Source organism: Salarias fasciatus, chromosome 18 (assembly GCF_902148845.1).
Source record: "Salarias fasciatus chromosome 18, fSalaFa1.1, whole genome shotgun sequence".
Lineage (NCBI taxonomy): Eukaryota > Metazoa > Chordata > Actinopteri > Blenniiformes > Blenniidae > Salarias > Salarias fasciatus.
The window spans coordinates 26579393-26601623 of NC_043762.1; the positions used below are offsets into that span (position 1 = coordinate 26579393).

Sequence of the window (22231 nt, forward strand, 5' to 3'; positions counted from 1 at the left end):
AAATTGATATTATGACAAAATTTGAGTAGCTCCAAGTATGTTGTCAGTTGGTGCCTGAGCCAAGCCAAGTAGCTATGGAACCAAAATCCAAGCAGGTATCATCGATTTGGTTCTGGAAAGTCGATTTTCGTGATTAATCTAGGACAAAAAAACTAGGACAGTGGTGATAAATTCAAAGCCTGAGACGTGCTGAGCTAATGAGAGGTCTTTCTGTCCCCGTCTTCCCAGGTGTTGAAGCCACACAGTGACATGCCTTGGCTCAGAGTTTCCGCTGTGTGGTAGCAACCCAGCATGTAGCAGTGGCCAACAAGCCCTTCACGCCTGGGAACACTTCAACAATGTAAGTGGCCCAACTGTAAAGTGACGTGTCTTCATGAAGGGCTGAGATCCGGCCTCGGTCGGTCTTCTCATGTTCTCCAGCCACTGGCTGATTGAGACCCTCTGTTGGTGCCACCCAGGAGCTGACGGGTCTTTAGGTTAAACTGTTTCTTCCCAGCGGTGTCGTTTCGTTACGTTTGGTCGTCCGTCAGACTGACCCCAAACACCCCACCTGAGCCTCACCTGAGAAACATCCGTTAGCCGACCTCCGCCTCCGCCGCACTTTGTTTTCAGTAGCGCAGGTGGTAAAAGGTGGGTGTCAGTTCGATGACGGATGTGCTGCGCCCTGACGGAGGCCTCCGGAGCCTCCTTTCCACTTCCCGGAGGAGCAGGCGGCAGCGCCGTACAGATGCCCCGGGGCGCCCTCCGGTCGCCCCTGCAGCCACCTTTCCTCCATTAGTTAACCGAGAAACACTGAAGCCCGGTTCTCCTAAGCTGCTTATCTCTGCGACAGCAAAGTCAGGCGCTGTTAATCTTGTCTTTTGTCTGAGTTGGTTAGATTCTTCACCCAGGAAGGTTGTTAAGTAAACACAGGGGCTGGAACCTGTTCAGGCTCGGGCCAGCGGAGCCCTGCGAGGCAAAACGCAGCTCCAGATTCAGTCTGACGAGTTAAAAAAGTTAGATCGAGGGTTTGTGTGTGGAGAATCCATGATTCAAACCAAGTGCCATTAGTGGATGTGCTATTAATTTCTGTTATTAACCAATGTACACCTTTAAATATACAGTAGTTAGATGTAAGCTGTGTCACATCTGAACGTTGGGTGACGAGTCATTATTGCATAGTTGTTCAATGTTGCTTGCAGTTGCAGTTTAACCTTCTGTCGGGTTTCTGGTTTCATTTAAAATGGTATTTAGCTCGCAAGCATAGCAGAACCTTGAGAGAAAACTGGAATAAGAGCACAGAAAACATGCTACAACTGTATAGTCAGTGTTTTGAATCCTAAAAGTTTTTAGTTTTTGATCTCAGAAGAATCAAATACTACTACAATACTACTGTTGTCTACTCAGGTGTTTTATGCAGTTTTCTTTAAATTTAGCACAAGTAGCCAATGCCTTTTTCTTAGTTTCATTCAGAATGCTAGCTAGCTTCGCAGACATAACAGAGACGGAGATATACAAAGAGTGTTAAAAACTCAGTAATCATACACGGAGCTGACTTACTGAATCCAAAATGACAAAGCTAGCTAAAGTACCATGCTGAACATCTCCAGAGTCGATACATAAAGAGCACCGTTTGATCTTTAAAAGGTATGATGTGTTCTCAAAGTGGTAATGACGCTGCACAGGACACAATGAAAGGTAAATATTTACTTAATCTGATTAGTTATATTGAATAATTTAAGTGTAGTATCCTATGCTCTTCCGACTCAATATACCACCTAGTGGTAGATAGTGGTACTAGATCGTAGGCTTGGACCTCGTTCAGGGGTCTGGAGCCACATTGACTCTCCAGCCAGGGTAGAATTTCTGAAAATAGATAAAACAGCTGAAACTACCAAATAAAGAAAACTTAAACAGGAAAAAAGGTTCAAACTAAAACGATTAATACAAATTCAAGAAAAAGAAACATTTGCTTGTATTGCTTAAACTGCTCCTAAATATGAGGAAATGCAATAAACAGCTGAACTGCTAACAAGGCTAAAAAAGCCATGATGCATAAAATTATTTCAAAATCTCTGAAATCTTTTGAGTATTTCTAAATAGTAGCAATAAGAATACATGAATCCAACCTCGGTTTTATATGAGAACTTTTTTTCTCTGTTTTTTCTTCTTTTCAGATAATTAAAGCCAATTTTTATTTGATGGAAAATCATCACAGTGCCTCATTTGCTCCAAAATTTCCAGATCCTTGCAGCGAGCTGGCCGGGTAACTTCTAGGATATACCTGCAGCACTGTCCGCTCACTGTTGCTTAAGTTTATTTTCTAAAATAGTTAAAGTTGGAGCTGAAAATGAGGCTTATTTTGTCTGTAACAAAATTATATTTACCTTTTATCATCTTTCTCTGAATGAATTATTGATAAATTCATTTCGGTGCTGTCGTGTGGAGTTGGACAAAGATTAGGAAAGTTTGCGATGAGCTGAATTATTACATTGAAGCTTGCGGTGGCGGCGGATCCGGGCGTCGGGCGGCAGCTGCGAGCCGTCGCGGTTCCTGCACAGCTGAGGCCTTTAACCCGGCTGCAGTGGCGTTGACCACAACACCCGGCAGCGAGTCGTCCAAGGACAAATGGTGAAGCGGTAGAGCGGCCCGCTGCCGCCGCCGCTGCTTTGTTTTCCCCAGCGCCGCCTGGGCTTTGAACACAGATGTGTTGCGGGGCTGATAGGAAGGGAGTGGAAGTGTGCGTCTGTTCTGAGGACTGAATGCAGACGTCGGCCATCGCACACGGCTGCTGCTGCTGCTGCTTCTTTTTTAACTCTTCATTCAGGCCACATGCCTGAAGCCCCCCCCCCCCCCCCCCCGATCCAGCTGCCACCTGCCACCGGGGTCCGGGCCGACCTCAGCAGATGTCTCTGAGGGGGCAGGAGAGAGAGAGGAGGGGGCAAAAAGCAGGCAGAGTCCCTCTACATTACAGATAGAAAGAAACAAAGATGAGCAGTTAAAGAGTGACTGACCTTGGCCCCCATGTTGTGACTGACATAGACAAAGTGTGTGTGTACGTGTGTGTGTGTGTGTGTGTGTGTGTGTGTGTGTAAACCAAACATCTGCTTGATTGTATTAAAGCAACAGACTCTGCCAAAGTCCACATGTGAGTTTGTGGCTCTCGCTCGCACAAATGTGAGGGTTTTCCTCCTCTGGGCGCCACTGCAGAGCTGCAGGAGGAAAGGAATAACTAAACCTGGGGGTCTTTAGGACGGAGGTCTTTTTTCATTCCTCAGTGATTTTACTTTTCAAGTTTTCTCTTCGAGAAACAATAGTTATTAAAAAAATGTTGAGCAGCTTTTGATAATCGGGCAAAATTGATAAAGAAAATACATTAAAATGAATGACGATAACTGTACGTTTTATTGTAATGTGCATTTTGAGAGCTGGATTTAGTGGTAGTTGCCAAAGATTATTACAATGTCAGTGTAGTTCCAACATTTACAAATTGTGTTTATATACACTTATTGCATTGTAAAAACATATTCCAGCTTTTTTATGGTCAAAAGTTTTTTGAAACCAAACATTGCGGCTTAATTATTTTGGTATCATTAGCCACTGACTGAACTATGATAGATTTAGTTTTCATGCACGCAGCTGTTCAGCAAAAGAACGAAAATCAAGAAAAAAAGAACAAAGCAGGTCTGAATTAGGGGCAAGACAAAGAGCACTGTTCATTACAAGAACATTGTTGGTTATTATATTTTCAGTTACAGAGTTTTGATTCACTTCACCTGGATAAATGTTTTCATTCAAAGCTCATATTATAAGGAAAAGAAGGTTTTTTTTTTCAAATATGTTTAATAATTTGACCTGTAAGCACACATCAAGGTGCAGTGAGGTGTTCCTCTGTTAAAATGTGGGGAATAATGATGTGGACTAAGTCACTAAGTCAGTATTTATCAGTGTTTACAGCCACCAGACTTCCCCTCACACGACTGGTGTGGCTGTATATCCATATCACCTGTAGCATTTATTTTATGAGCTTATAAATGTCTCAGTGGTCCTACTGACTTTCTTTTATCAGCGGTCATTAATCTGTGAGTCTGAGGCGTCCTTAAATCACCTCTGAACCTGATGCTCTGAGGACAGAGTGAAACGTTTCGTTTGAATTAGGCTTTTTTGTATGAACATTGATATGTGACATATAGTTTTGCGTATTGATGTAACTCGCATAGATATTATTGCCTTTTTTTGTGTGAACTTTTATTCTAACTCTCCAGTTGTAATATTTTAGCACAGCTATTTGTATTTTCATTCTTTTATTATGTCACTTCCTGATTTGTTTTTAATCTGCATGTTGTCCCCTCTTTATGCTTTATCCTGAGGTTCCCTCTCCATTTTTTATCTTTATTTTTTGAATGTATCCTAGAACTAGAGATTGCCTCCTTATTGGTGTTGATGACTGGAGAGTTTGAAGTCCTGCAGAGCTTTCATTTATCAAACCGTTACAGGAAATTATGTCTTAACGAAGTTTCCTTTGGAAAAGCTGCAGATCAGAGTACGACTCCGTTTCTGTGTCTGTTGAAAGCGGCTCCAAGGTGGAACTTTTCCAAAAATGCTGCGTGTAAACGAGTTGAAACACAACTTTCTGGAACTGCTTAGGATTTCTGCGTGATTTCCGTGGCGTGAATGGGCCTGGATCCTTCCTGCTGCATAAATAAACCACTTCACCGTGTGTTTATACTCCAATAAAACACACCCGTGTCACTACGAGGACTGTGTGTTGCCGGTAACACGGTGTGACTCAGAACATGGTGATAAACCATCATCCAGTCCAGTAGCTCATATCGCTCACTGCAGTGTCAGAAAGCAACTTTCTGCTGCGATCAGGAATCAAACCGGGGTCCAAGACTAAACCAGCCGCATCCAGCCAACAGTAGCAGAATAACATGATTTCAGAGAAGTTATTACATGCAAATAAATCTTGAAGGCCTGTCAACTTTTATATTTAAGGAGATGATTAAAGATGATGATAAATCATAACAGTGTGGTTTTTCTTCTGTCCAGCAGAAAATGGGGAATTCGTACGCCGGCCAGCTGAAGTCTGCTCGATTCGAAGAGGCTCTCCATAACTCCATTGAGGCGTCGCTGCGCTCCAGCAGCGGAGACCCTCAGCCCATCTTCACCCAGCTCTACCTGGAGCCCGACTCCTACCCCGCCGGCATGGAAGGTGGGGGAACTGCAGCCCGCCTGGTTTTTACCGGAACGCGTTGAGATTAAAGTGGTCAAGTTAAAAAAGAAAAAAAGAACAATTCGGACAAATAACCCGTGATCACATTGAGGGTCGTTGAGACGCTTGTGTTGGTGTCCGGCAGACGTGAAGCCGAAGGCCGAGGCGGCGCCGCACGGCGCCGACCCCCCGGGAACCGAGCTGACCAACGGCCACTCCTCCAACGACCCGGAGGAGCTGGAGGACGACGACGAGCTGGACAGCAGCAGCCCGCCGCTGCCGTACCTGCAGGCGCCCGCCCCGGACGGCTGCTGCACGCTGGACGGTAACCGGACCCGTCCGCTCGTCTTTCTGGATTCAGGCCGTCTGATCGGATCAGAAGATGATGATGATGTTTTTTTTCCTCTCAGGGTTCTGCCAGGCCGGAAAGGACCTGCGTCTGGTCTCCATAGCAACAGAGAGCATCGAAGTCCCCGCGGGCTTCGAGCTGGTGGGCGCCAAGTCCCCGAGCGTCCCCGAGCACATCCTGGTGTGCGCCGTGGACCGCCGCTTTTTGCCTGACGAGAACGGGAAGAATGCACTTTTAGGTCAGAGCGATTTCGCCGCGGCGGCAACGATCCACACAAAATGAAACGAACACAAAATGAAAACATCGCCTGCTTCCATCTCGACAGGTTTTTCAGGAAACTGCGTGGGCTGTGGCGAGAAGGGCTTCAGATACTTCACCGAGTTTTCCAACCACATCAACCTGAAGTTATCCACCCAGCCCAAGAAGCAGAAGCACTTAAAGTACTACCTGGTGAAGAACGCTCAGGGTGCTCTGTGCAAAGGGCCGCTCATCTGCTGGAAAGGTGAGACCGGAAGCTCCTCCTCCTCCTCCTCCTCCTCATCCTGCTCTGCCGCCATCACCTCCTCTCACTGTGCTCTCTCTCCCCCTCCCGGCGCCGCCAGACGGTAAAACCCGGCCGTTCCCCGGCGGCGCGTCCACCTCCACCTCCAAGCCCAGCCCCTTCTCCTCCCTGAGCAGCAAAGAGAACGGCGGCACCGGCGCCGGCGCGCACAGCTCCTCCCCCTTCTCACTGTCAGGTGACTCCCATCACACTCCCCATCACGACCTTTTCCCGGCGTCTAAAGTCGAGTCAGATCAGCTCATATTTCAACAGTTAAAACACTTTTACTGGTAAAAAAAAAAAATGTGTTGATTATACAGAAAAAACAGTCTGAGAGCAAAAATATAGAAAATATCAAGCACAATAAAGCAAAATAAAGGTGGAAAAATGTGAAATTCCATGTAGAATTTCTGAATGTACTCAAATCCCTTTGTATTCAGACAAAAAACAGTAAATGTGGAGTTATTTCTAACTCATAAAGCTGTCTTTAGTCCGGCCCAGACCGTCTCTCCCTCAGAGGAAAGACGTTTGTTCCAAAACTCAATATTCTGACTGTCAGATGGATCGCATGGCCGCGGTACGTCCAGTTAGAGGAAAACACTTCATTTATCCCACCGCAGCGGCCTGGGCTCATGTCTTATGCTGTTGCCATAGCGACGGGTTGTCTGTATGGGTAATTTTCCGAGTATGGACCGGTACTTGAACCACAGCCGTGCAGCTCTCTGAGCTGGATCTGCGATCGAGATGAGAAGAGACGGCGATGTCCAAGCTCCTGCTGTCATTTTAACTCCCCAGTGAGTAAAAAACATCTGGTTAATTAAAGTCGCGATGAACTGAGAACCACCAAACCACCAACAGAACGGTGAAAACGTCAAAGAAAACGGCAGCAGAGAGGTGACGGTGCGTTTGCCTGACGTCGGCCGCTTCGTTTCCACTTCCAGACTCTCCGCCCACCAGGTCGACGCAGGCGCCCGGCGTCTTCTTCGGCGGTCAGGACCTCGGCCGAGACATCAGCTTCCTCAAACCTCTGGCCTCCACGCCGGGGAGCAAGACTCTGCCGATAGGTGAGGAGGGAGGAGCCGCCTGCACACACCCAGGCTGCCACACTTTCCAAGTGACTCTTAAAACAGCCTTGACCCCATCAGGAAGGAGGTTGCCTAGCTACAGTTTTGTGAGTGTGTGTGTGCGCGCATGATTCAGAATAAGGCAGCTGAGATTAACCTCTGCTTCCACTGTTCACACACACACACACACACACACACACACACACACACACACACACACACACACACATTCACACACACACACACAGAGCGATCAATACCCAAAGAAGAATGGCTGTAATGACTTTTTAAGGCCTCGCCATCCATTAGCCTCTTTACAAGGTTGTGATATTGACAGGCAGAGGCTACGCATGACGCTCGATATTTTAGTGTATTGCAGTCGCGCCGTCTTAGGAAAATATCCGCTCACACGCAGGAGGGGGATCGATCGGCCGCCGTACCGACGCGTCGTAATTTATCGTTGCAGGAAATGTTTTTATTCCTCACTAATCAGATTACTCAGTGAGGGTTTACACACCCGGCTGGATCACAGCAGCGGTGGCATACGGTTCTATATAACTGAGAAAATTTGAATGCAAATTGAATGAAATGTGCATTTCAAGATGTGTCTTATGTGTGAAATTAATGCTGCAGGACAACATGATGCTGGAAAAGCTTAGATTAGACAGTATTGAGGTATGTTAGTGATGATGGGATATCACATGTTTCGTGTTATAATATCTACAATCTTTCAGTGTAGCGTTTGTAACCTCTGTGTGTGTCTCAGTGCCCACGGCTCTCAGGGTGAACGGGCCGGCCAACGGTCTGGCCGCGGACGGCTGTCCTCCGCTGCTGAGTCCGTCCCACATGTCGCTGGCCGCCCAGGCGGCGGCGTTTCGCTCTGCGGAGCTGGGAGACAGTCCGGGTGAGAGCCGCCCTCCTCGAGCAACTGGCGCTTCCCTCTCCTCCCCACCGTAACAGTGTGTGTGTGTGTGTGTGTGTGTGTGTGTGTGTGTGTGTGTGTGTGTGGTCCTCAGTGGCCTCTGCGATGAACTCGGGGCCTCCGAAGAAGCGTCACCGGAGCTGGCACCCCAGCGCCCTGGTACCCGTCCCTCCCACCGCCGTCCCCGTGCCCGCCATCCGTCCCATCGTCTGCTCTCCAGGTTAGTGTGTGTGTGTGTGTGTGTCTGTGTTTCCTTCATCACCACACATTGTTTACCTCCGTCCCTGACGGTTGTCAGGGATGATTCACTCGCCGTCTCCATGGAGACGTAGACGGACACAGCAGCGAAGAAATGATTTTTTTTTTTCTTTCTAAATCGGATGATGACAGAAAATTCCTGCCGCGTCATGCAGCTGCAGTTTTTCCTACGTTACAAATAACTGTTGGTTTACATGAGAGCGCTGCAGGAGCTTCAAACGCCACTCCGGTGGGTTTTTCTTTCTTTCTTTATTTATTTTCTTAATTTCCTGACTGTGATGTGTGCAGGCTCCGTGTTGGTGTCCTCCCCTCAGCCGCCAGCAGGGGGCGTCATCCAGCCTCAGCCCATCGTCCCCGGGGAGACGGTCATCGTCCCCGACAACCTGCTGGCCTCGGCTGGCGTCCGCCCGTCATCCTCATCGGTACGACCTTCTCAAACTTCCTGTTGTTGTGAATGTTTCTGGATTAGCGCTGCCAAATAACAGTGTTCTTTCTCTTTTTGGACCTTCTGTTTGGATACATTTTTTTAAATTTCAGTTTACAAAGTAACACTACCCTCTCCTCTGGTTTTTTTAGGGCACGGCACTTTACCGTACTTCTACGGGAACGTGGGCGACATCGTGGTGAGCCCCCTGCTGGTCAGCTGCTATAAGAGCAGCCAGCTGACCGACAAGACCCTGGAGAGTCTGGGCCTGAGCAGCAGCCAGCTGCTGAGCGTGGAGACCATGATCCTGCTCACGCTGCAGTATCTGGCGCGTCTGGGTGAGCCGCCGTGCGCGCTGTCGCGTGCCGTTATCGTAGCGGGGCGGGGTGGATGACCGTGAGGCGGCGCTGACTTGTCCAAACACTGAATCCTCTCCTGGAAAAAACAGGGCCCGGGCTTATCTGCCGTTTGTTTGGCAGAGCGTTTGAGGTTTCCGGTGTCTCCCCGCAGGCTCGGAGCAGATACCCTTGAGGGAGGAGCTGGAGCAGATCGCCCTGAAGGCCATGCTGTGCTGCCCCGGCGGCCCCGCCATCACCCCCGCCCAGCTGCCCTGGCTGGCCCGCCTGGAGGCCAGCGTCTCCGGCGGCAGCGTGCAGGTGGTGGTCACCCACAACACGCTGGGCGAGGGCATCTTCGACTCGCTGCGCTCCCTCAGCGAGGGGCCCCAGCACCAGCAGTGCCTGCCCACCTACGTGGTCATCATATGTGCCTCCAAGATGAACGGCAACGAGTTCTGCGTTCTGGTTCTGGGTGGGTTCGGCGCTCTGATCCAAGTCTGCCAAATATGCGTCACACTGAGAGTAACGGTCCGAACCTCCCCGTCCGATGCAGGGAAATACCAGGCCCGGGCTCTAGCCGAAGGCATGCTGACCACCAACGAGTTCCTGAAGGAGATCAGCTACGAGCTGATCACCGGGAAAGTCAGTGTGTTGGCGTCTCACTTCAAAACCACGTCTCTGGGTAGGTCCACGGCGTTATCTCCTCTTCTGGGGGGAATCGGAGCTCATCCAATCTGGCGTCAAAGACAGATGGTGCTTCAGAGGGGATCTGAATGGTGCGATGATTGGAAAATACAGTGAGTGGAAGTCAGTTAAAACTGGATGAACCATTTAAAGTTGCTTATTTTAGTCACAAAAGGACATTTAGAAAACAGTTAAATATTTACATATGCATGCAAAAGTACTACATAAAACACAACACAGGTTTTACTGTCACAACTGGAACATCTCCATGAGTCATTTACAGGTTTTCGAGGAAAAGATGCTGGAATCCAGGTTTCAGACAAACTTGTGTTTATTTTAGGAACTAATTCTGCAAGTATTTACCAGAAAGGCTTCATAGTGGAAGAGTCTGGGTGCGAAACTGCCAGCATTGTTACTGTCTGGTAAAATATTGTCTAATACCCTTCAGAGTGAAGGTTTTTTGTTTGCTGTGGAGGAGGGTATGCCTGATGACGAAGTCGATATTTTCACAAAAATCAGTTCCTACCGAGTGAGCGTCTGCTGTCCCATCTTTTTTGACACAAGCATCAAATTCATTATAATTCTGTTGACGAATGTCCGGTTGTATCTCAGCAGCATCTAAACTGTCCCGACATATTTTGCGGTGCGTTCTGCTGAAAGCACACGAATTGGACCGTAATAACCCGATCTGGTCTTTAAAATGAAGTATGTTGAGATCCGATCCGCGCCCAGCTGCCTCTGCTTGCATCAGTGTGTGTGTGTGTGTGTGTGTGTGTGTGTGTGTGTGCGCGCGCGCGTGCGCGTGCGTGTGCGTGTGTGTAACGACGGTGACTGGTGGTTTCCAGGGGACAATCTGGACAAGCAGCTGACGCGGTACCAGCGCAGACGGAAAGGACAGGTCATCCAGCCCTTTCAGGTCGATGTCACTGACCACATCCACTCGCAGGAGGCCGCCAGCATGTCACAACCCTCGGACGCAGGTTAGATCGCCCCCGAACCGGCCGACTCCTCTGTTTGCTCCCAGAACAGACTTTTCAATTTCAGGTGAAAGGCTGCTCAAACAGACTCACGTGGATCTTTCAGAAATCAATCAGAAATAGTTGATTATGGAGAATCTCATTGAATTAGCTACAAACTAAAATTATATGTGGGAAGAGAAGAGTTTGATATATGTTGAAATTTGCAGCTAAAATGTAATTATCATGTAATACCACTGTTTACCACCAGGTGGTGAATTAAGTCTATTCAAGTTTGTAAAAATCTATAGTAAAAATCTCAAACAGTGATTGGAGCTAGTTGGATTAGGGACAGACCATATGCTGGAGTCATTATCAGATCTTCTGCTGTACGTTGAGAGATTCCGTTCGGTCTTTCCGTTTTTCCCGCTGCAGAGGTTTTCAGTAAGGTCTTCCAGATCTACCCGGCCCAGCTCAATGTGGCTCGCAGCCTCCTCTCTCAGGTGTGCTCCATCGCCGACTCGGGGACCCAGAACCTGGACCTGGGGCGCTTCTGCAAGGTGGACTTCCTGGTTCTGGTCCCGCCCTCCCACCGTCCTAGTGCACCAGACGGCACAGCGCATCCGGCAGTCAGGTAGAGGACCGCGGCGTGAAGTGACCCCCCCGCCCGTCCACCTCCGCTCACCCGCCGTGCTCTCGCTTCAGGAGTCCTCGTGGACCTGGGGAACGAAGACGCGGCGGCGGCCCAGCAGAAGTCGGACAAGTACGTGGTGCGTCTGGACGCCGACGTCCACGCCAGGATGGAGGCCTTCATGAAGAAGGTCAAGCAGAACCCCTACACGCTGTTCGTCCTCATCCACGACAACTCGCACGTCGACCTGACCAGGTGAGAGGGGGGGAATCGGAGGGGGGAATCGAGCCGGCAACCTCCGCGAGGTGTTGTTGTTTAGACTGCGGACGTCTCCGTGTCCTCCGTGCGGACGCAGCGCGACAGCTGCCAGATAAAAAAAAAACCACAATCTGGAACCTTGACTGAAATAACGGCTGAATTTAGACCAGACGGCACAAGGTTGTTTTTTATTTTTCTCCACTCTCGGGTCGCAGCGATCCTGGAGGAGATTCTACATTTAAATAAAGCAGAAACTGCTGTTTGCTTTGCTTTACATGACTGAGAAGCCTTCCTGTTTTCCACTTTATCTTGAGGTTGACCCGCGGCCCACTGGGCAGTCAAGGCAGTCTCCTCCAACCTTGTAATTTCTGTAAACATCTTTAAACACTCTGTCCCGCTTGTGCTCAGCGCTCTGTCGGGCTCCGTGTGCCACGGCGAGCTGCAGGGTCTGGCCGACCGCGTGGTCAACTGCCAGGAGGTCCTGGAGGCCATGAACCTGCTGGTGCTGCAGGTCAGCTGCTTCCCGTACACGCTGCAGAGCCGCCAGTCCGCGCATCAGCGCGCACAACGAGGTGCACTGGCCGCCCCGCCGACAGTCTGGTGAGTGCGGCATCCTGAACAAACCCAGGTGGAAATAAACCTTTTCAGAATGTTTTCCTTCACTGCTGCCTCGCAGCTCGAATGAATCAAAATAAATGAAAAGAGAAACATCTTAGAGGAAAAGACGAGGTTTTCTTTCAACAGTGAACTGGTTTGCTCGATAGCTGTTATGTTGCTGATGCTGCCATGAAAGCTAGCAAACTAGCATTAGCCTCAAAGCCATGCTGTCAGGGTGAGTTTGGAAAAACACCCAAAATGCAACAGCTGTAGGAGATGTTTCTAAAACATTTCACTGTATTTTCCACTAGAAGGTTGCATTTAAATTGGCTTCATGTTGAAATTGTAGTCATTTTTGATGGTATTAGTGTAGTGAGACATTTTCTTCATGTCTACTCTTTCCCACAACATAGAAAACTTTTACAATTTGAATATTATTATGGCGTTATTTCACCGGTCCAATCCACTCAAAATGAAGTCGGGCTGCTCCTCAACTTAAATAAAATTGGTCTAAGCAGCTAAGAACAAGAAAATTCCTGAAATTGCTAAAACAACATTGCTAAAATCCTCAAATGAGGTGAACAAAGGCCCACATTTAGCATAATGGCTAACGTCGCTTCAATTTCTAAATATCTGAGAGTGCTTAAAACTATTAAAATGACTTATAATGGACAATAAAATGTCAGCAATTTGTAATTAAAGTTCTTAAATTCGACTTAAGCTGCAAATGCAACAAAAGATTATATCCAGCTCTCTAAGCTGTGCTGTTAGTTTTCAGTTCAACATGTTTTGAGGCCTAAAGATCCTAAAATATCGTTCCTGTCAAACCAAACATCACCTTCAAGGTCTAAACAAGAAGAGTTAAAACGGCAGAAAAGCTTTGCTGGGAGGCTGGGGTTTTTATTTTTTCTTATTCTTATGTTTGGGTTCAGAATGACTGGCAGCACACAGTGTGTGGTGGTGCTACTCCACCTGCTGGGCACTTGCTGACATTACACCTTAAATAACAATACAGCCAATTTCATGAGTGAATGTATTATTTTCTGGTTATTCCTTTATTAAGGTAGCATTGCAAATCTGTTGGAAGAGTAATAATCACAGCCAATAATGTAATATCTGCTTTTAACCCTTTTTTTTCCCATTTTAGATGTAACAAAGCCAATTATGTAATAACATATAAAATGCCCATTGGAGAATTGAAAATAGAGATTTTTGTCAACTTAATTATTATACCAACTTGCTGTGTATTTTTGTAATTAGAGTAGCAGTAGAAATCATATGAAAATTTAATCACTACAGCAAATAATGCCTGTAAACAGCATTTTTCTTTAGCAGTTTTAGAGATAATAAAGCCAATGAGATGACTTCCCTTAGGTGTAGTCACATTTTGAAAATAGTTTTTATAAGTTATGACACTGTTTGCTGGTAATTCCTATTAAGCAGTATTAGAAATCCTTTTGAAGGGTAGTAACTGCAGCCAGAAATGTAATAATAAGTGTAGATTGAGTATCGTGTCAAAATAACATATTTTATTGCAGTTTTTGTGCAGTTAAATTATCCAAAATCTGTAAAGTAGATGGCATAGGGGTCAAATTGAGGACAAGTAATATGCATTGTTGCTACTATATTGTTAGCGGGTTTTTGAATTTAATACATTTAAAATGGAGCAAAGAGTTGTGTTTCTAGTTGCTGCCTGCTCCACTCCGTGCAGAGTGCAGTAATGCAGCTGCAAGTGGCCTAGTTCCAGTTTTCCACCTGAATGTGTGTCTGTGTGTGTGCGTGGTGTCCAGCAGGGGGAGCAGTCTCCTCAGGAGCTGGTGTACTTCGGCCTGAGGGACTACAGCAGCTCCCTGCAGTGGGGCGTGGCCAGCCCCATCCTGCGCTGTGACGACGCCTTCGAGAAGATGGTGCACACTCTGCTGGAGAGGTGAGGGTCCGCTTTCCCGCCACTGCACCGGACAGAGTCCTCCAGGGGTTTGAACTCTCCCACCCTCCGCCTCCTCCCCCCACCCAGACACCCCCACCTGCACAGCATGGTGATCCGCAGCTACCTGCTGATCCAGCAGTACACCGAGGCCATGATGGCCCTGACCTCGTCCCCGTCCCTGAGGGACCACATCACCCCGGAGACCCTGGCCATGGTGGAGGACCTGATCAGCGCGCCGGGCCGGGAGGGCTCGCGGGGCCGCGGACACATGCTGCTGGTGCGCGTCCCCTCGCTGCAGCTGGCCATGCTGGCCCGCGAGCGGCTGGAGGACGTGCGGGACAAGCTGGGCCTCCAGCTGTGTTTCGCCGTGCTGCTGGGAAGCCCCGCCTCCGAGCTCAGCCTGCCCAAGAACTTCACCAGCCTCCTCAGGGTGAGCGACACGGGAGACCGCAGACACGGGAGACGCCTTGCCTCGTCAGGGAGTGAAATATTCATGCGAAGAAACTCGATCCTCCTGAGTTCTTGTGGATTCTACACAGACGTGCTGTGTAGAAACAACAATCACACCTGTGTTTCAAACACTTGTAGAAATCCAACCAGCCACCCGGTGTGTCTTTAGTCCAAATATAAAGACATGCTGCACACATTGAGTGATTTAATGTGAAGACAGACTGGATGCTAGTGACCCACTCTGGTCAAACAAGAAGTCACAGCAGGTCGAGTGGGGTGTATTGTGGTTCCCTGAGTCAGACAGTGCCGTTTCTTTACCTTCAGACTACAGTAGAGACATATTAGAGGACAGGATCAGGTGTGTTTGACTGTGCTACTGTCCAACAGTCAGCCCACTCTGACAGTTTAGGGTCAAACTGTTGTGCAGGTTAAATACATTCAGTTTCAAATGTCTAACTTTCATGCTGAAATTGAAGCTCTTTATACATTTTCAACATATTCCTATTTTTATTCACTCAGTTTAGCTCAGAAGCGACAAGTCATGCTTGGTATCAGTGTCTGCTTGATGCTGATTTTACTTTTTTACTTTTTGAAATCAGCTTGATCAGAAGGAAAAGTGAACACAAGAATTAATACAAAGTATTAACTTTAAAGCAAACCGACGACACCATGCGGCACCTTACTAGAATACACTGTGCAACAATTCACCACACCGTATAATACTGTCCTGCTGCTCCACAGTACACCATCCTGTACTGTAATACACCACACTTCACCATGCCACGCCGTACTAAACCATATTGTAGTGTATGACAACACTCTGCTCCATAATATACTGCTCCTCACTGCACTGCACCACTCTGCACCACTCTGTACCACACTGCACCGCACTGCACCACACTGCACCATACTGTGCCACAATGCACCATGCTTCACCACGCTATGCTGCACTGCATTATGCTGCACCATGCCGCACCACACCACGCGACCCTGCACTTCGCCATGCTGCACCATGCTGTACTGGGAAGCGACAACAACAATGAAGACCCTCAACACCATCTAGTGGTGAAAACTGGAATTATATAATTGTAATCAGCCGTTGACAACCACTTATCGTAGTCGTTCCTTCCATTTTTTAATTGCGCAGACCAATCCACATCTTCCTGACCAAAAGCAAAAATAACACCGACCTCAGTGAAAAAAAATAGCTCAAACTTCACCAGTAGTCGTTGAAAACACTTTTCTTTAGTTTTGTCTTCATGAGTTTGATGTGATGCCTGTGCTGCAGACCTGGAGGGGCTGTGAGAATGAGGACTGGGTTCCCCACACATACGAGGACCTGGAGGGGCTCTCCTGCATCGTCATCCTCACGGGGAAAGACCCCCTCGGAGAGACTTTCCCCCGGTAATCTCACAACTTTAATGAAATTCTCCACATTCTTCCATGAAAAACTGTGGTGGTGTTCATGTCCATCCAGGAGGTTGTACTCTGCTGTCAATATAAAGGGAATTTCCCGTGTGCCTCCCTTCAGGTCTCTAAAGTACAGCGACCTGCGGCTGATCGACTCCAGCTACCTGACCCGCACCGCCCTGGAGCAGGAGGTGGGGCTGGCCTGCACCTACGTGTCCCGCAGCCTCATCCAGGAGCCCAGGAAGGCCGAGGCGCTCCGGGAGTCGGACGCCGAGAAGGCCGCCACCAGCCTGCACGACGCCGACGAGATAGAAAGGCCTCAGAGCAACGGCAGCGTGGCGACACGGACCTCCGGTGAGCCCCTGACATCCCTCATCTGCATTCCATTCAATGAAGAGCGGTTTGTTGACTCTTACATCGTGCTTGCTCTGTTCTGTGACTCAGGGCTCTCTGGTGGAGAACGGCGTCAGCTCGTCGGACGTCACTGACTCCTTCCAGAAGCGTCCACCTCCGCCTCCGCCTCCACCATCCACCGCTCAGCCCGAAGCCGCCACCAACGTCGGACGTCGGCACGGTGACGCAGGGGTTCAAGCAGGAGTGCGACTCGGCGGAGAGCCAGCTCCCCTCCAACGCCTCCAAAGCCCCAACGCGCCCCCGTCCCTGTACTCGGTCCTCCTCCCTGTCGTCCCCGTCGTCGTCCTCCTCCTCCTCCACCCAGAGGCCCAGCCAGTCCACGCAGTGCAGCCGGGAGCAGCGGCGCGCCCCGCGTGTCCCCGCGCACCGTCATCCTCTCGCGGGCGGCGTACAACCTGCTGGCGGGGGAGTTGGTGCGGCCAGCTGAGCTCGTCCTCGCTGCTGCCGCACGCCGACGTGGTGTGGAGCAGCCCGCTGAGGCCTCTGGTGGCCCCCAGCCTGCAGGGGGCGGAGCAGAGCGCCTACTACCGCCAGTGGACCACCGCCCGGCAGCACCACGCCGACTACGAAGCCCCCCCGGCGCCACACCCGCGGCGCCTGCTGCTCAGCGGACCCCCGCAGGTGGGGAAGACCGGCGCCTACCTGCAGTTCCTGCGGATCCTCTTCCGGATGCTCATCAGGCTGCTGGAGGTGGACGTGTACGACGAGGACGAGGAGGAAGAGGAGCGGGAGGAGGAAGGTGGGGCTCAGAACAAACTCCTGCTTTCTGTTTTATTCCTCCGAGGATCGTCGTTCACTTCCTCCTGTTGGGCAGCAGAGAACTCGGAGGTGACGGCGCCGGTGAGGACGCAGTGGCCCGACGTGGAGGAGTTTCGAAAGCTGACCTTTGACTCCAACCCCCGAGATCCCAAGTTCAAGGAGGCCAGCCCGGTTTACTGCGACAACATGAGCTTCAGAGGTCAGCTCAAACCCGCGGGGAAGTCAGCTGTGTTTTGCAGGAGGAATGGACATTTTCAGTTCTTTGCACTTAAAGGAAACCTTGGTTGTGTATTGAGGGTTTACATTAAATTAAATTGTTTACACAGCATATATCAATCGAAATTAAAATATTTAGTACATTTGATGTTTTTTATTTGCTCCAAACACACGCCCCTTCTTGTCCCTGCAGATTTTAAGCACGATGACGCTCGCCAGCCTCGAACCAAACGAGTGACCAAGTCGATACGGCTGAGCAGGTTTGCCTCCCACAATGCATTTCATCACTGCGAGCAGTGTCACCACTACTGCGAAGCCGGTCCCGCCACACAGGTGAGAATCCCAGCGGCCCGAAAGCCGTCTCCATCGTCTCCGCCGCCTCTCGGTGAATAGCGAATGACCGTGCTGGCCGTGTGCGCCGCAGCTCTCGGAGTGCACCTTCCACGCCTTCACCTTCTGCTCGTCCATGCTGGGCGAGGAGGTCCAGCTCCAGTTCGTCATCCCCAAAGCCAAGGAGCAGCACTTCGTCTTCAGTCAGCAGGGCAGCCACCTGGAGAGCATGCGCCTGCCTCTGGTCTCCGCCAAGGTCAGTTTCCTCGCCTCGAGCGTTTAGGTTCGCCTAGCGACAGACGCATTCATCCAGATAATCGGCGCTCCGGATCAGTCACGGTTTCTGTGCGGAACCTGTCCGCAGGACCCCCGATCTCCTCAAGAGTCCCATCTTCACCCCGACCACGGGGCGCCAGGAGCACGGCCTGCTCAACCTCCACCACGCCATGGAGGGCGCCAGCCACCTGCACGTCCTGGTGGTCAAGCAGTTCGAGATGCCGCTCTACAGGAAGTACTGGCCCAACCACATCCTGCTGGTCCTGCCGGCCATGTTCAACAACAGCGGAGTGGGTGAGCGGCTCGTCTGGGTTTTCATCTGCTAGTGTTGTTCCACGTCACAATTTAGCAGGACACATTGGACTGCTTTGTGCCGTTGCAGGGTCGTGGCGTAGATAACTCACTGTGGCACAGTGTGATAGAGGACACTGCTCTATGGGAACAATCATGTGTTTGTCATCGCTCCACCGTGCACAACAGTTTTCCTCAACATCCTACGAACACGGCATTATAACTTGCATTATATTGCTGCCTAGTGCCACATAAAGGACACCGTACACCTGCGTAATGTGAAAATAACACATTATTATGTAGAGTCATCTAACAGAAATGAGACTGTAGCATCGAAGTCAGAGGTAATGAGGAGTTAATGGATTGCTTTAAATTTTATTCCTAAATTTCTTAACCAAACAATAAATAAATAAATTTTTTTTTTTTTTTTTTAAATTGAGCCATATAAGTACTGAAATAATCAAAATATTGTGGTGGGCTCTTATCTTATATCTCTCTGCTCTTCTTCACCGCTTGTTGTTAAAGCGATGCACCACCTGACAGTTTGTCACTGTGATTTACAGCAGTGGGGGGTCGTCCCGCTTATATGTTTACTCCACTCACACCCTAGTCCTGTTTACTGCGGGTGAAAGGTTCAATCTTGTGTGAGCCGATATTAGAGGGAGCCATCATGTCAGGAAGCAGCTTCAGTCCTACAGTCCGACTTGTAGAACAACCGATCAGGGGGCATGGAACGTCTCATGGGCGTCACTAGACCCAATCGCTGCCTGACAGATCGCCGTGGTCTCACCATGACCCCTTTGATGAATGTGACGGCCCACACCATTGGACATACTTATGCACACACAGTGCGACTTTCAACCTTTTCTGAGATGCGGCGGTTCACTTGTCACCTCCGCAGTGTCGTTTTGGGCCTGGTACGTGATTGGCAGTGGCGATTACCTCCTCTGAGAGTGTTTTGGTCACGGGGCATGGCGGCTTTAGCAGCTTTATCAGCCTAAATGAAAAAACTGACAAATCCCCTCCCGTCCGTTTAAGGCGCGGCCCGCTTCATGATCAAAGAGCTGTCGTACCACACCTGGAGCTGGAGAGGAACGGCTGGAGGAGCAAGGCATCAAGAGACAAGACGTATTGCCTTTCATCGTCATGATGGACGACTCCTGCGTGCTGTGGAACGCCCAACAGTCGACTGATGGAAGGTAGCGGAGATGTGTGAAGTATTTATCTGATTAAACACCAGGTTCATTTAAGTGTCAGGGTGAAGCTAAACATTGTAACAATGGACAGCGTCTCACAAGCAACCTGGTTCAGTTCTGTGATCTGGGACTATTCCGCAGTGACCCATCGGATGGCAGCTTGACTCTGACCGACGTGTCTCTGAAGACCGTGCTGCAGCACTTGGAGAACACGCCCAAGATCTCGCTGTACGCCATGTGCGGCACGCGCAAGTGGAGCAGCGGTCTGGCCCGCCGCTCTCACCAGCAGCCCCTTCAGCCGGTGCCACCTCCACGACTTCGTCATGCTCAACGTGGACCTGACGCAGAACGTCCAGTACGACCTGAACCGTGAGTTTGGTGGAGTTTGACGGTCGAGGAGACGAGTAGGGTTTGGGTCCTTGTGTGACGCTTTTCCCGTACAGGTACGACTGCGACGAGGTGGATTTTAACCTGAGGTGAACAGCAGCGGGCTGCTTCTGTGTCGCTTCAACAACTTCTACCTGATGAAGAAACATATTCCAGTTGGAGGAAACAAAGACTTCCTGGTGAAGCCCAAACTGGTGGTGAGTGTGTTGGATCACGGCAAACCTTGTCCTTTCATTCCATCGTCTTCCATCCTGACATGACCGCTGCTCGAGCTGTTCTCTGCAGGAATCGAAACCTCAGCGTCAATCAGCCCGTCGCAGTACGTCTGCGCTCCGTACAGCAAGCAGACCCTCCTGACGCTCCGGCCCAGTTCCTGCTGGAGAGATTCCTGCAGAGTTGCAGCCACCGACTGTTTCCCAAGGCGTTCAGAACAGAAGCAACCCCGTCCGTCCATCGACAGCTACCTCAACCTCAGCCCGGAGGTGAGAGCTCCCAGCATGCCGCGGCAGGGGAAACGCTGTAGAGACGACTCTAACAAACGAGTCTGTCAGAGTTGTCTTCGGGCAGCAGCACTTCAGACTGTCAGACTGTTCCAGGGGACTCTTGCAGACTTCTCGCAGTTCAGCATGTTGCATGAGTTCTACCATCGTTTGGGCAGAGGAGGACATTCTGACCGCATATACGCACACGTGCAAACTGTTAATGCCAAACACTGCAGTGGTTGTTTAACTGAGCATGCCTTCCTCAGCTGGTTCCCAGCCTGAAAGGTGTTCTCAGTCGCTCCCCGTTGTTCCTCTGCGGCAGATTTCTTTGTGTTACATCAAACTCTCGTCCAACTCCACCAACCTGAACCACGAGGGGCTGGTCTTCAGCGGTCTGCTGCTTGTACCTCTGCGACTCCTTCGTCGTCTCCGGACTCCTCAAGAAATTCTGCTTCCTCAAAGGTGACCAGTCCATAGTAGTGGTCAAGGCTTCTGATGCCGCAGTACCATAAAGGACTTGGAAGAGGGTGTAGGCTGAATTGATTGTGTCCTCAGGTGCCACCCTGTGCGTGATCTGCCAGGACCGGCTCCCTGCGTCAAGACCATCGTCCGGCTGGATGCTGGAGGACGAGTGGCAGTTCCGCCTGCGCGACGAGTTCCAGACGGCCCAACTGCAGCGAGGACCGGCCCTCTACTTTCTGACGGGACCTCCACGTCCTGAACCGGGTCGGCCCCGAGTTCGGAGGATCCGGGTAGATTTCTCTTTACTCCAAACAACAGATTCTGCAGTTCCTGCGGCCGATTCTGGAGCCCCGAGGAGGATCGGCGCCTCTCCTGACCGCAGGCCCCCTCAGTGCACTACACCCGGCTCCGCTCTGGGCCCCGGCACATTCTGAACTCTCGCTGAGCTAGAGTTACCAAATACAGACAATGCTTAGTTGGTAGAAAGCACACTGAACTTTTATTTGTTGCTGTTGGCAAAAAAATAGACGCTCACTGACAGATATTGTGAGTTCGTGACGATTGTATGTTTTGAATCCAGTGTGTCCGAACCCCAGATGTATTGGTTTTTATCTCAGGGTTTTCAAAGGGAGGTCCAGGTGAGCTGGCTTAAAAGGGGTCGACTCCTTCACCCTGTTCACAGTGTACCTTGGCAGTGACTTTTGTGGCACCAAAGAATGTCCTGGGCCAACGCTTGGCCTTTCCCTTGGCTTTCCTCCACCTCTTCTGCCTCTCAACTCCACGAAGCTCTAGAAATGTCTCTGAAACGGACACAAACCCAGAAGGTCTGCTTGTATTTTAGTGGCGCGATCTGCAGGAGGCCCTTTGATTCCGCACATTTCAACTCCAAATGGGACTGCTCTTCTCCCGTGCCTCTGAAATCTGAATGCAGCAATCGATAATCTTTTGGACAGGGCGTTGTCGGCGTGCGCTTCTGGTTCAGTGATTGTAGTTAAGTAATCCAAAGATTTTAGCCCAAAGCATTCTTTTTTAAGAGTGTCAGACTTTATTATAATGCTGACTGAGACTTTTTAAGACTTTAGTGACTTTTCACAGGGTTTTAATCGTAGAGCTCGCATATCTTCAAAATGCCAATCAGAGTCAAAGCTTTTCTAATTTATGGCATTTGCTGATTAAAATTTTCAGTTTAAAGTACCAGTTTTTCAGATTTGTTGTACACTGGATGGTGTTGGTGAGTGACTGTTAGTATAGTGGCTTCAAATCTGAGTTTTGGCCATTGAAACGACTACAAATAAGGGTTCACAACTGGGAAAAAAGTGAATTGGGATCACATTTAACAGTACTCTACCATTGCCATACTCTATGCTACCAGTTGATCGTATTGCATTACTGACGCATCAGCAGATTATATACTG

The 22231-nt window shown here is 49.6% G+C and overlaps 1 pseudogene; it reads left to right on the top strand.

The window, feature by feature from the left end:
• The first annotated feature begins 322 nt into the window (after window positions 1-322).
• Window positions 323-21250, top strand: LOC115406128 (GREB1-like protein; annotated as a pseudogene).
• The last annotated feature ends 981 nt before the right edge of the window (window positions 21251-22231 follow it).